The sequence below is a fragment of the Cherax quadricarinatus genome, chromosome 11 (genome assembly GCF_038502225.1).
Source record: "Cherax quadricarinatus isolate ZL_2023a chromosome 11, ASM3850222v1, whole genome shotgun sequence".
NCBI lineage: Eukaryota > Metazoa > Arthropoda > Malacostraca > Decapoda > Parastacidae > Cherax > Cherax quadricarinatus.
In genome coordinates, this window is record NC_091302.1 from 27,822,198 (window position 1) to 27,835,242 (window position 13,045).

At 38.3% G+C, this 13,045-nt stretch overlaps 1 protein-coding gene across 1 annotated transcript in view; it reads right to left on the bottom strand.

The window, feature by feature from the left end:
- LOC128687531 (cardioacceleratory peptide receptor-like) overlaps positions 1-13,045 on the bottom strand; it is a 376,200-nt gene that overhangs the window by 90,367 nt on the left and 272,788 nt on the right. The gene's annotated exons all lie outside the window — the stretch shown is intronic.

Consider the following 13,045-nt stretch of genomic DNA (forward strand, 5'->3'; position numbering starts at 1 on the left):
ATATTTTAAGGTAAGTAATGCGTCTACTGTACATGCATTTTATAGCTCTAAGAAGCTTTAAGCATCGTAGTACAGTATGTGTGGGAGAGTTGCCAGGAGGGCTACCACACTTGACTTCTTAGGGTAAATACTACTTACCTTTTGCCCTACATTAAGACTAAAAATATTTTGAGGTAAATATTTGTTTATTTATTTATTTATTTATTAATTTGAACATGATACAGTGAGGTACAAAGTTATTACAGTGCAACATGCCAAAGCCCCTTGTATGCAGAGCATTATGAGCAGGCTTAAAATTAACTTAAGATTAACTAAGCAATGATATATTCAGTGGTAAAAACATTACTGTATACAGATAACAATTTAGCACAAATGAGTATTAAAAGGTTAGGTCATATGGTCATTTACTGTGTTGCTGAGCATTCAGTAGAATGGAGTATTCTGTTAGGTAATGTAATTAAAAAATAAAGTTTGATTGGGTTACAGGTTAGACATTTATGAGATACAATAATGAGAAATATTTACGAGATACAATTTGTGAGATACAATTATTCAGTATTTATTTAGTTGTGGGTGAGTAAATGATTTTTGGAAAGAGACTTGACTTTATAAACAGTGTTTCTTTTATATTCACAGGTAATGAATTCCAGATTTTAGGGCCTTTTATGTGCATTGAGTTTTTGCATAGCGTGAGATGGACTCGAGGAACATCAAAGAGTGATCTGTGCCTTGTGTTATGGTCGTGTGTTCTGTTGAGGGTGGTAAGAAGACGTTTGAGGGGAGGGTTTATATCAGAATTAAGTGTTCTATGAATGTAGTAGGTGCAGTAATAAGCATGGATGTTTTGAATTGTGAGTAGGTTTAGAGTTTTCAATATTGGTGGAGTGTGCTGCCTGTAGTGGGAATTTGTTATCATTCTGACTGCAGCCTTTTGTTGGGTAATTAATGGTCTGAGATGGTTTATTGTTGTTGAGCCCCATGCACAAATTCCAAAGGTGAGATAGGGGTAAATAAGTGAGTGGTATAGGGCCAGGAGGGCTGACTGTGGAACATAGTACCGTATCTTCGATAGTATGCCTACGATCTTGGAATTTTTGGGGGAAATTTGTTGTATATGTGTTTGAAATTTGAGTCTATTATCAAGGTGGATTCCTAAGAATTTTCCCTCTGAGTTTTGTGATAGGTGATCCGTTTATCATTATGTTAAGAGGGACGTCTGTAGCTCTGTTACCAAACTGAATGAAGTAGGTTTTGTCAATGTTTAGAGTAAGTTTGTTAGTACTCATCCACGTAGATATTTTCTGTAATTCGGTATTTACAGTATTGGCTAGCGTGACTGGGCTCGGGTGAGAGAAGACGTATGTAGTGTCATCTGCAACATGTGTGGGTTTGAGTAGTTGCGATGCATTTGGTAGGTCATTTATGTATATGAGAAAGAGAAGAGGGCCTAGGACACTTCCCTGTGGGACACCAACTGTGATTGGCTGTGCTGAAGAGTTTGCCCCGTTTGTGTACACATATTGCCTTCTGTTGCTGAGGTAAGACTTTAGGTAGTTGAGGGAGTGCCCTCTTATACCATAGTGCGACAATTTTATATGGAGCAAGTCATGGTCAACTGTATCAAAAGCTTTACGTAAGTCTATGAAGATCCCCAAATAATGAGTGTACTGTGTGTATTTTACTTTTTAATGCCTAGTCCTATTGCTAACTTAATATATGTTAGTGTAAATTTGTTATCTGGCATTTATATGCATTTATAAATGGAAAAAAATTGAGTTCTGCTTTCCCGCGAAGTCTGCTTTCTGGCAGTAGCCTGGACCCTAACCTGCTGAATAAGAGGGGCCCCAATGTATATATATATATATATATATATATATATATATATATATATATATATATATATATATATATATATATATATATATATATATATATATATATATATATATATATATATATATATATATATATATATATATATATATATATATATATTATGGGGCTATAGGACCCAACATGTATTTATAAGTAACAGTTACTCTGGAATACCTAATTATATTGAATTGATGGGGACTTAGCTCTAAATGTCATAAGGGCAGATCACCCTTATGACTGAGAGGCAGCTGGGTCAAGCCTATTTTTCTCAATATAATAGGTTATACTATAGACACACAAACACACAATTTAAATAAGTAGTTTATAAAGTTGTAATTCTTTTTGTAAAAGTAAAATTAAGGTGTGGTAGAAGTGTGGTAACTGGAGAATTGTACTTGGCAACAGTCTTTTGTTGGTGTGGGAGGAGCTTAGCTAGGCTCCTCCCTCCCTCTCTCTCTCTCTCTTGGCTGGACTTCAACCTGGCAGGATCTCGGGGTCTTTCTTCCATTTTTTGGGGCATTATGTGTGCTCCAGGGGTGAGTTTTTATAACTTAAGTCGTGGCCACCATACCCAGGGTGACTAAAGTGTGTCAAAACACTGGTTAGTCCAGAGATTAGTCATGAAGAGAGAAGGGCAAAGTTGCTGAGATGCACCATGTGGGAGAACAGCTAAGGAGTGTGTAGATTTTTGTTTTGAATATGTGAGGCTGTAATTGTATATTCTGTACATATCTATTTAGAATACAGTTATATTTTTATAGTAGTAGTTTAAATAACCTGTGAAGAGGGCTGGTGAAAGGATCAGAGACACTGAGGATGATCAGTCATAATGTATTACCCCAAGACAGATAAGGCCATTAAGTAAAAAGCTACCCCACACTAGAACATGTAGTGAGAACCTTACTATCAAAGTAATAAGGGACATAACAACATAACATGGGAGCTTGACCGGGAGAGTTATTTGACTGCTAAAATAACTCAAAACATTTTTTGAACTATATATGTGCTGGTGTGGGGTAATAACAGTTGCATGTTTCAGGTAGGAGAAGATTTACCAAGGTGGTGTTAGTGGAAGTGTTGTTTTCATATATTAGTTTACAGGTTGTTTTTCTCCTAAGGTGGGAGAAAGTTTGAGTAACAAATTTTTGTTGTGGTTATGGTAAGTGCTATTTGCATAGTTTACATTCAATTTGTGTTATTTTATGTGCCTGTGGGAAAACTTTGTCCACTGATACTGTAAGAGGGAAGCAAGTGTTTAAAGATAAAAACTATGTTAGAAGATGAGTCTTTAAACTTTTTAGGCTTCAGGGAAGAAGGTAATAATTCATCAGTAAACATGCCTGTTAACAGTGAACATGAGGGATCACCTACTCCAGGTGATAAGGAAGTGGAGAGAATGAGACTTAAATTAGCAGTGCTAGAGGCTGAAATGAAATTAATGAAAGCTAAGGAGGAAGAACATCAAAGGTTAGGAGGTTCAGAACCAGAGTCTGAGCAGTACTTTAATATAACTGAAGCTACAAATTTTGTCCCTAAGTTTACAGAGAGTGACCCAGATAGATATTTTTATTTTTTTGAGAAGACTGCTTTGGAGCAAGGATGGCCCAAACAGAAATGGGCTACCCTAGTTCGCACACAACTTGTGGGTAAAGGATTCCAGAGAGTAGAGACTCTGGAGGGGAAAAAAATTTCTGATTATGATAAGATTAAAGAGAAAGTATTGCTTGCCTACCAAATGATAAATGAGAAATATAGACAAAAGTTCAGAAATCAAAAATTTCAGGATGGGCAGACCTTAACTGAGTTTGGGAATGAGAAACTGTTCCTTTTTAAGAAATGGGTTTGTTCTAAAGGAGTTAATAAAGACTATGACAAATTAGTAGATCTGATGGTTCATGAGGAATTGTACAATACAATCCCTGTTGACCTCAGAGAGTATCTGGAGGACAAAAACCCAGATAATCTTTCAGAAGCACTGGATCTAGGTGACCGATTCTTGGCTCGCAGGGAATTGGTAAGTAAAAACAGTCATGCTCCTTCTGAAAATTTCCCCACTCGTTCTAAACCATATTCCAAGTACTATGGTCATAAAGGTAAGTGGGACAAGAATGTTCAGGGACAAATGAAGGCTGAGGCACCCTCTAAAATAGAAGGAAAAGGTAAGTCAACTGGAGCTCAAAGTTTACCTAGACAATCAGATAATGTTTCAGGTCCTCGAGTAAACAGTACCAGTCCTAAACCAAATGGTAAAAATACCTTTAAGAGTTTTATCTGTTACTACTGTAACAAAACTGGACACACACAAAAGTTTTGCTGGTCAAGACGGCGAGATCAGGAAAGGGAGGAAGCATCCCAGGGGACCCTAACTGCAGAGATACATCCAGTTGCCTGCATTAGGTCTTCAAGGCAAGGTGAGGAGGAACCTTTGGATCTAGACCCCAGGATGTGTATATTTTCTAGTAGGTCCACAGTTGGTTTGCAAAAGGATGTAGTCAGAGTTGAGAACATATTGTCCTTGAGAGATGGATGTAGCACCTACTCTTTGCTACGTGCTGGAGTGCTGCCAGTGTCTAAGGATACCTATACTGGGGTAGATATATTGTTGAAGGGTATTACGGGCTCAACCATAAGGACACCTGTACACAAATTATGGGTAGAATCTGCGTACCAAGTTGGCTATCTCCCTGTAGGTATCTCAGATGAAATTCCCTTCGAAGGGGTCGACCTCTTGTTAGGGAATAATGTTATGGGCCTGTTAGACAGTGAGGAACAACTAGTTTGGGGGAAACCAAGTCCCAAATGTTGGGAGGAAAAGGCTAGGAAAACCCTGCCAGACCTTCTCCCTGATGGTTCCACCATGAAAAGTATGGCTCATGATCATGCTACCAACAGTCTTCATGATATTTCTCATGAGGATGGTGAGGGCTTAAGTTTGGTAACTCTGCTTTCTGATGTTGAACTGCAGTCAACTGAATAAGAGGATGTTCCAGCTAGAGCTGAGCATGATTGGAGAATGGATCAGTTAAATAGTGTGAGAGAGGCTGCACCTGCTAGGGTGCAATTAATTTCTGTGCAGGAAAATGTCACTCTTAAGCTGATCAGAGCCTCAGCTGTTGCTGAGGAAGAGATTTTACAATTAATTAAGTGTTTTCATTTCAGGGAGGAAACTCTTACAAAGAATTCACCTCTGTTAGCAGTATCGATGGAAGGAGAACAAGGGTTTTGTCCCCAGATGGTGATGTCCAAGGTTTCCAGGCATTTCTTCTGGTCTCAACTGTGGGAGACTGTCAGAGAGTATATCGAGACCTATCATGTCTCTCAGTTTATAGGGAGACCTAGTCAAAGTATTAAACCTGTTCCCCTTCAGTCTATTTCAGAACCAGGTGAATCCTTCAGCAAGCTGGTAGTAGATGTACTTGGTCCATTCCCAAGGACCAAACTGGGAAATGATTATTTACTCACAATTATTTGCTCCATTACCAGGTACCTGGAAGCAGTCCCTCTACATAAGATAACTGCTCATGTAGTCCTAAGGGTTTTGATGAAGTTCTTTTTTCATGTTGGTTTTCCTCAAGAGGTGGAAAAAGACCAATGGCCTAACTTGACCTTAAAGTCTTTTAGAAATGTTTTAAAGGGATTAAAAGTAGAGCCTCAGTTTTCAACTGCCTATCACCCTTCATCTCAAGGGGAAATAGAGAAATTACATCAAACCCTCAAGACAATAATGCAAGCCTATGGTATAGACAATACTAACAACTGGGATGAGAGGATCCCTTTCTTTGTATTTGCTGAGTGGGGAAGCACTCTGGAATCTCTGAGCTATTGGCTTAGGGAGGATGGTGATGCTTTCCCCTCGGAGCTTTTTCTCAGTTTCAGACGCTGTTTGGCTCATATGAGGTGGATGGTACCAGTGAACGTGCCCATCAACCAGACCAGGATGATGATGTGGGGCCATAATGCTCTGGAAGCTGTAGAGGAAGTGCTGATAGTGGAGCCAATTCATGTGAAAATCTGTATGGCAAATTGCTCTGAGCTAAACATGTTGTGGGGGAAGGTCCCAGGGGTTAGATATAAAACCCACACACCTGAGCAGGAAGAAAATGAGTATATTTTACACAGTAACCGGTTAAAGGGTTTGAAGTTATGTCAAAAATTCAGAGAGACCAGTGTTTTAATGGAATGTAAAGGGCTGCAAAACAATAATCTATATGAAATACCCAAAGTGTATTTAAGAAATAACATGTGTGTAAAAGATTTTGAGAAATGCATGCTTGGTTTTAATGAGAAAAATGTTGAAGAGTTGGCTCAGCCACCTTGGAACTTTATAAAAGTTTGGGATGTCAGTAATGGGGAAAAGTTGAAACTCCATGAAGAAATTGTTAAGGATGCTGAACCAATTCAACAATTTTTGTTTGGGAAAAATCTGTATGAAAAATTGGATATGGAGGAAGAAGTGAAATTCTTCCAACACCAGTTTGTAGTGCTTAGTGAGAGTCAGTGGGCATTCCCATGCTTCATGGTTCCCAAAATAGATGGCACCCTGGGCATAAACACTGACTACCACAAAATACATTTAACAGCTAAGGTTTACAGGATTAGAAAGATTGATACTTATGTACTAAAAGATGCAAACATTTAAAAAAAAACTAAAACATGGGGCAGGAAGATGTGATTTCCATGGCCTGTGTTCCATTACCATTTTCATGTGTGTAATGAAAATTGTGTTCATTGTGTGCTTAAAATTTATGTGTGAGATGGAACATGAAAGGGTTTGTGTAAACTTGATGTACACAACCTGGGTGCAAAGAGACGTCTTTGGTGTCTGCTTTTGTCCTGCGAGAGGTTGCAGAATTGTTACTATCAATGTACAACCTTCTAAGTTTAAATGTTAACATTTTACCACAGGAAAGAAAATTTTCATTTTGGGGCTGGCTATTCAGCATTTGTATATGTCTCAGGATCTCTTCATCCTGTTCCTGTGTATGGTGACTAAAATCAGACTCTTAAAATGGGCTTTGTTCCTACAGCCTTTTAATTTGGAAGTTAAATATATAAAAGGCTCAGAGAATGTGGTTGCTGATGCTCTCTCTAGATGTTTCATGCAGATGCATGGTGCGTACTTTGTACATAGTGTTTGTCATGTGCTGACCTTGTTGTTTTTGCAGTGGTGAACTCTCGGCGAGCCTGAGTACTCTCTACCAGCCATCTGACTGTGAAGGAGTGCAGTCGGAGCCAAAAGTGTGACGAGGGTCAGTGTATATGTAAATGTGAGTTGAGGCAGTGGTTGACAACCTTCGGTAACATGAGACGTTCAGGAAGGTATGTGATATGTTGTGTCTTGGTGTGCTCTATATACGAAACGGCCCGACGATTTGCCTTTGTGGTCCCTTGGACCCCTCCATGTTCTATGTCAGCCTCCTCTTCATAAGTTTGGAGGATCTGTGTGGAGTGGGATCTCGGAAGATGGGCTTGAGTGCCTGTATGTTAACTGGAAGTCTCACTGTTTGGTTCGGCCACCAAGTGAAAGACACCTTGATATGTTTTGTAAAGTTTCCTGCCTGGTGTACACCTGACTGCTCTGGGTTTGGCTCTACTCTCGTCTCCTGATCAGGAAGATGCCACCCTGGAGTACCAGTTGCTTGCTGGATTACCGAAGCAGAGGCACAGGCCTGTTGGTGCAGGCTTTCACAGTAGGCATTGTGTGCAATTCTTGCATTGTAATGTGTATTCTTTTTAAAAGTCACTAAAATTGTAAATAGTTACACCCTTGAGTATATGGGTATGGTTAAAATGCTTTTCTAAAAAATTCTGCAATCTGTTGTAAATAACAGTAAAGTTATTACTGTAAATAACAGTAAAGTGAAGAGTAGTTATGGTGCTGGGAAATATGTAGCATTTCTAGTAGTCTTGCTTACCGCCTTCAGACTTAAGCAATATACTTTTTACTAGCCGTATCCTGAGGGACACGGCTAGCTTTTGTGAGACTTCGTCTGGAGGTGGGGGTGTTATGGGGCTATAGGACCCAACATGTATTTATAAGTAACAGTTACTCTGGAATACCTAATTATATTGAATTGTTGGGGACTTAGCTCTAAATGTCATAAGGGCAGATCACCCTTATGACTGAGAGGCAGCTGGGTCAAGCCTATTTTTCTCAATATAATAGGTTATACTATAGACACACAAATACACAATTTAAATAAGTAGTTTATAAAGTTGTAATTCTTTTTGTAAAAGTAAAATTAAGGTGTGGTAGAAGTGTGGTAAGTGGAGAATTGTGCTTGGCAACAGTCTTTTGTTGGTGTGGGAGGAGCTTAGCTAGGCTCCTCCCTCCCTCTCTCTCTCTCTCTCTCTCTCTCTCTCTTGGCTGGACTTCAACCTGGCAGGATCTCTGGGTCTTTCTTCCATTTTTTGGGGAATTATGTGTGCTCCAGGGGTGAGTTTTTATAACTTAAGTTGTGGCCACCATACCCAGGGTGACTATAGTGTGTCAAAACACTGGTTAGCCCAGAGATTAGTCATGAAGAGAGAAGGGCGAAGTTGCTGAGATGCACCATGTGGGAGAACAGCTAAGGAGTGTGTAGATTTTTGTTTTGAATATGTGAGGCTGTAATTGTATATTCTGTACATATCTATTTAGAATACAGTTATATTTTTATAGTAGTAGTTTAAATAACCTGTGAAGAGGGCTGGTGAAAGGATCAGAGACACTGAGGATGATCAGTCATAATGTAAGTATTACCCCTAGACAGATAAGGCCATTAAGTAAAAAGCTACCCCACACTAGAACATGTAGTGAGAACCTTACTATCAAAGTAATAAGTGACATACCAACGTAACAATATATATATATATATATATATATATATATATATATATATATATATATATATATATATATATATATATATATATATATATATATATATATATTATATAATTATGCAAACAATCACAGATGGGCGATCTTAACTATGTAGGACAAGCCACGGGGGAGGGGTGGAAATCTTTAGTTCAAGTACTTTCACACTTCTCAGTGCGTCATCACGGGCTGTACAATGTTGCAAGTGAGCAACCAAACAGAGAGAGAGGTCTCAGAGTAGCGTTGGTGTCACCGGCCACGGTTACCCTTAGACTGGGTTGGCATCGACCATTAACCCAGTCTAAGGGTAACCCTGGCCGGTGACACCTACGCTACTATGAGACCTCTCTCCCTGCTTTGGTTGCTCCCTTGCAACATTACACAGCTCCTGATGATGCACTGACAAGTGTGAAAGTACTTGAGCTAAAGATTTCCACCCCCCATGGCTTGTCCTGCATATATATATATATATATATATATATATATATATATATATATATATATATATATATATATATATATATATATATATATATATATATATATATATTTATATATATATATACATAAATATACAAATATATATATATATATATATATATATATATATATATATATATTAATATATATATACATATACATTATATATATATATATTTATATATATATATATATATACATACATATACATATATATATATATATATATATATATATATATATATATATATATATATATATATATATATATATATATATATATATATATATATATATATATATATATATATATATATATATATATATATATATATATATATATATATATATATATATATATATATATATATATATATATATATATATATATATACCACATTACTTTGTGCAGAAATATCACTAAATATCGTATTGCAAGCTTCCTTATCAATAGCTAAAATAAGGAAGTCCGACTATATAATATTATCTGGGGCCATAGTATCTTACTAAATGGAATCATGTTCAATTAATGTGTATTGTAACTTGACTTAACATCATAAGTTAGGTATTGTAAAGCACTTCAGAGAATGACAAGCGACCTACCTCATGTCAGGTTGCCCCTCCTCACAGCAAACACTATCAGCTGGTCTGTTGTGACAGAACCCTGTCCTATTACAACAGATGGTGCTCAAAGGGGACAAACGTGTGTCTTACGTCCCTTGTTAAATTATCTTGATTACTCACATGCGGTCTGAAGAACCCTGTGAGGTTACCTTATGTAACTTTACAAGAGTGAATGGTGGTGATACCTTAAGGTCGTGTATTTTTTTTTTTTTTTTTTTTTTATCACTCTGGCCGATTCCCACCAAGGCAGGGTGGCCCGAAAAAGAAAAACTTTCACTATCATTCACTCCATCACTGTCTTGCCAGAAGGGTGCTTTACACTACAGTTTTTAAACTGCAACATTAACACCCCTCCTTCAGAGTGCAGACACTGTACTTCCCATCTCCAGGACTCAAGTCCGGCCTGCCGGTTTCCCTGAACCCCTTCATAAATGTTACTTTGCTCACACTCCAACAGCATATATATATATATATATATATATATATATATATATATATATATATATATATATATATATATATATATATATATATATATATTTGCACTCATAAGATATGAGAGATATGCAAATGACTTATAGTTGATACGTTTCTAACATAAGAAACAATATGACATTAAAAGGCCTCTAAATTTTACTTGTGGTTCTTCTTTCCCCAGAGAAAGAAGTAGTTAAAAGTCTATTGAATTATTGCACTTAGACTTCTTTTAAAATGAAAAGAAGAACAGGCAGGCAATAAATGGGGACCTGTTCGGGAGCTGTAGAACCCCACAAGTGAAAATAAATTGAAGTAAATCTCTCCTAAATAGAAGAACTATAAAAATGGACCCTGGATCCGAGTTATTAAGTAATTTAACAGAGGCGTCCCCGAGAAACCTTAATATTACAAACTTGTTGGCAAATAGCCAGACAATAAATGAACCATATGATAGACATTATATGGCCCCCTACCCTTAGTTCTTTGATCAAAGATATAATGTCTGCAGACACTCCCTCCTGCGAAGAAGGAGTAAAGTTAGCATCTAGCAATCTCGAATTTCACCTCAATGCATTGAAAACGAATACAGAGAATGAACAGGAAGGGATACAACTTTCTCTTCATCATGTTAAATTCACCACAACTTCTACACCAAAGGGTCCCAAAGGACCTCAGTCAGAAGCTAGAGGCGAGTCTCGACAAACGCCCCTCACTGATAGTACTGACCCAAGTACTCAGCCCAAAACTAGTAGTGGAGTCCTACAAAAGTCTCCTCCATTACCTTTCGAGCACTTGGGGAAAGACCAATCAGAATCCATCGAATGCATATTGCATTTACAAAATGCCCAGTTAGAAGCTAAAAAAACGCCTAACTAAGGAAGAGTTCAAGCTTGAAATCTTAAGATATGAAAGAAGGGCAAGGAAAGAAGGAGACTTGGAAAGTACACTTAGGAGGTTTGACTTACATAAAGCGGCTCTTATGATGGCTAAATTTAATGAAGGTAACAGAGACGTTTTCTTTGAGATTTTCAAGAATCAAGCCCAAGCCATGAATTGGTGCAAATGGAAATGGGCGACTTTAATTCATACTCCGTTAAAGGGCAAGGCTCAAACCTGTACGGCTTTTCTTCCTTACGCGCTATACACCCGGTACAATGTGGTGAAGAGAACCAATTTAAATTCTTACGATTTAGCCCCCATAAATTACCAAATGGCTTTTTGTTCGCTGAAACGTCAGCCATTACAATCCTATGTCGACTACGCCCGAGACAAGGTGACCGCTAGACCACTGGTGTAGAGCCACTAATGTCCACTCATTAGAAGAACTGACATTATTAATTCTGTTGGAGGATGTTCATGCGAATCTCCTGGGAGAATTACAGAAACATCTCATATGTCATCCAAAAAGTTCTCTGGAAGAAACTGTTGCACAGGCGGATAATTTCGAGGTGTCTCAAAGACTCGTCCTGAGTGAACACAGCTGGGAAAAAGTGAAATCCATCCCGGCAAAAGGTTAAACAACATTGATGGGCAAACCCCTTACTGAATACTCAGAACCATATCTCCCCCGAGTAGAGGACCCCTTCAAGGAAACCAGAAAACTGCCAGGGAAGAATCAAACTTGGTCCAGACCTTCAGTGAGAATGAAATGCTATTATTGTGTGAAGGAGGTACATAATATGTCTCAGTGTTTCAAACGAAGAGAAAACCTAGGAAATGACCAAATACCTGGCCTTCTCTCTCAGCTCATCTATGCTTCTCAATGCAACAGAGACTGGGAAATTACGAAGGAAAAATGAGAATCCAAGGGAAGACACACCCACTAGCTGACTCTCTGTATCCCCACCTACTGCTCTGGATGTATCCCGCACCTTATTTTTCCTCAAGTAAAGTGGGAATTACCGAACAACTATTGACCAAGGTAAGCTCCTTTCGAGACACAGGTTCTAATCAAACCTTACTTCAGGAAGGAATATTACTCTCCCTAAGAGTTCCTACACTTGACTAGATGTGCTGTTAGAAGCCTTTGGAGGCACCTCCCTGAGGGTACCCCTGTATCAAGTTTAAGTGATATCCCCATTCTTTGAAGGTTGGGTATCCGTTGGAATTTCCATGACAAATTTTCCAATAAAGGACGTCGACTTGTTGCTGGGAAATGATCTCGAAAGCATAGACATAAGTAAGGAGCCAGTAGTCATAGATAATGGGACTGAAGATTATTATGCTATAGAGGCCCGAAAGGAGGGACCCTAACTGTTTCCTTCTGAACATGGTGGCCCATGCCATGACTAATCGACGCCCTATCCTCAATAGTGAACGATAGTGTCGATATAGAATTAGGTAATTTGTTTAATGAATTAACCCCAGCCGATGCATTACCTCCCGAGGAGGCGACGAGTGTTGTGACTTTTCCCTCCTCTGGCAGGATCCTACCGGATCAGAAAGTTCTGGTGGAAGACCAAAACTCCGACCCCTCTCTGGAGAAAATTCGGAAAAACACCGTCCCTATGGAAGAAGCAAGTTGACACCATTTTTCTTTTGGGAAAAGGAACTGCAGAAAGAAAGGAGAAATTCCAGTGGCAAACCTTTAATTGTGCTACCAACGTCTTTTAGAGATCTAGTCTGTGAAATGGCTCATAATAGTTCCACTGGGGGTCATCTAGGGCAAAAGAAGATGTTTGCCAAAATTGCTAAACATTTCTCTATGTCCAAAATGCAAGAAAAGAT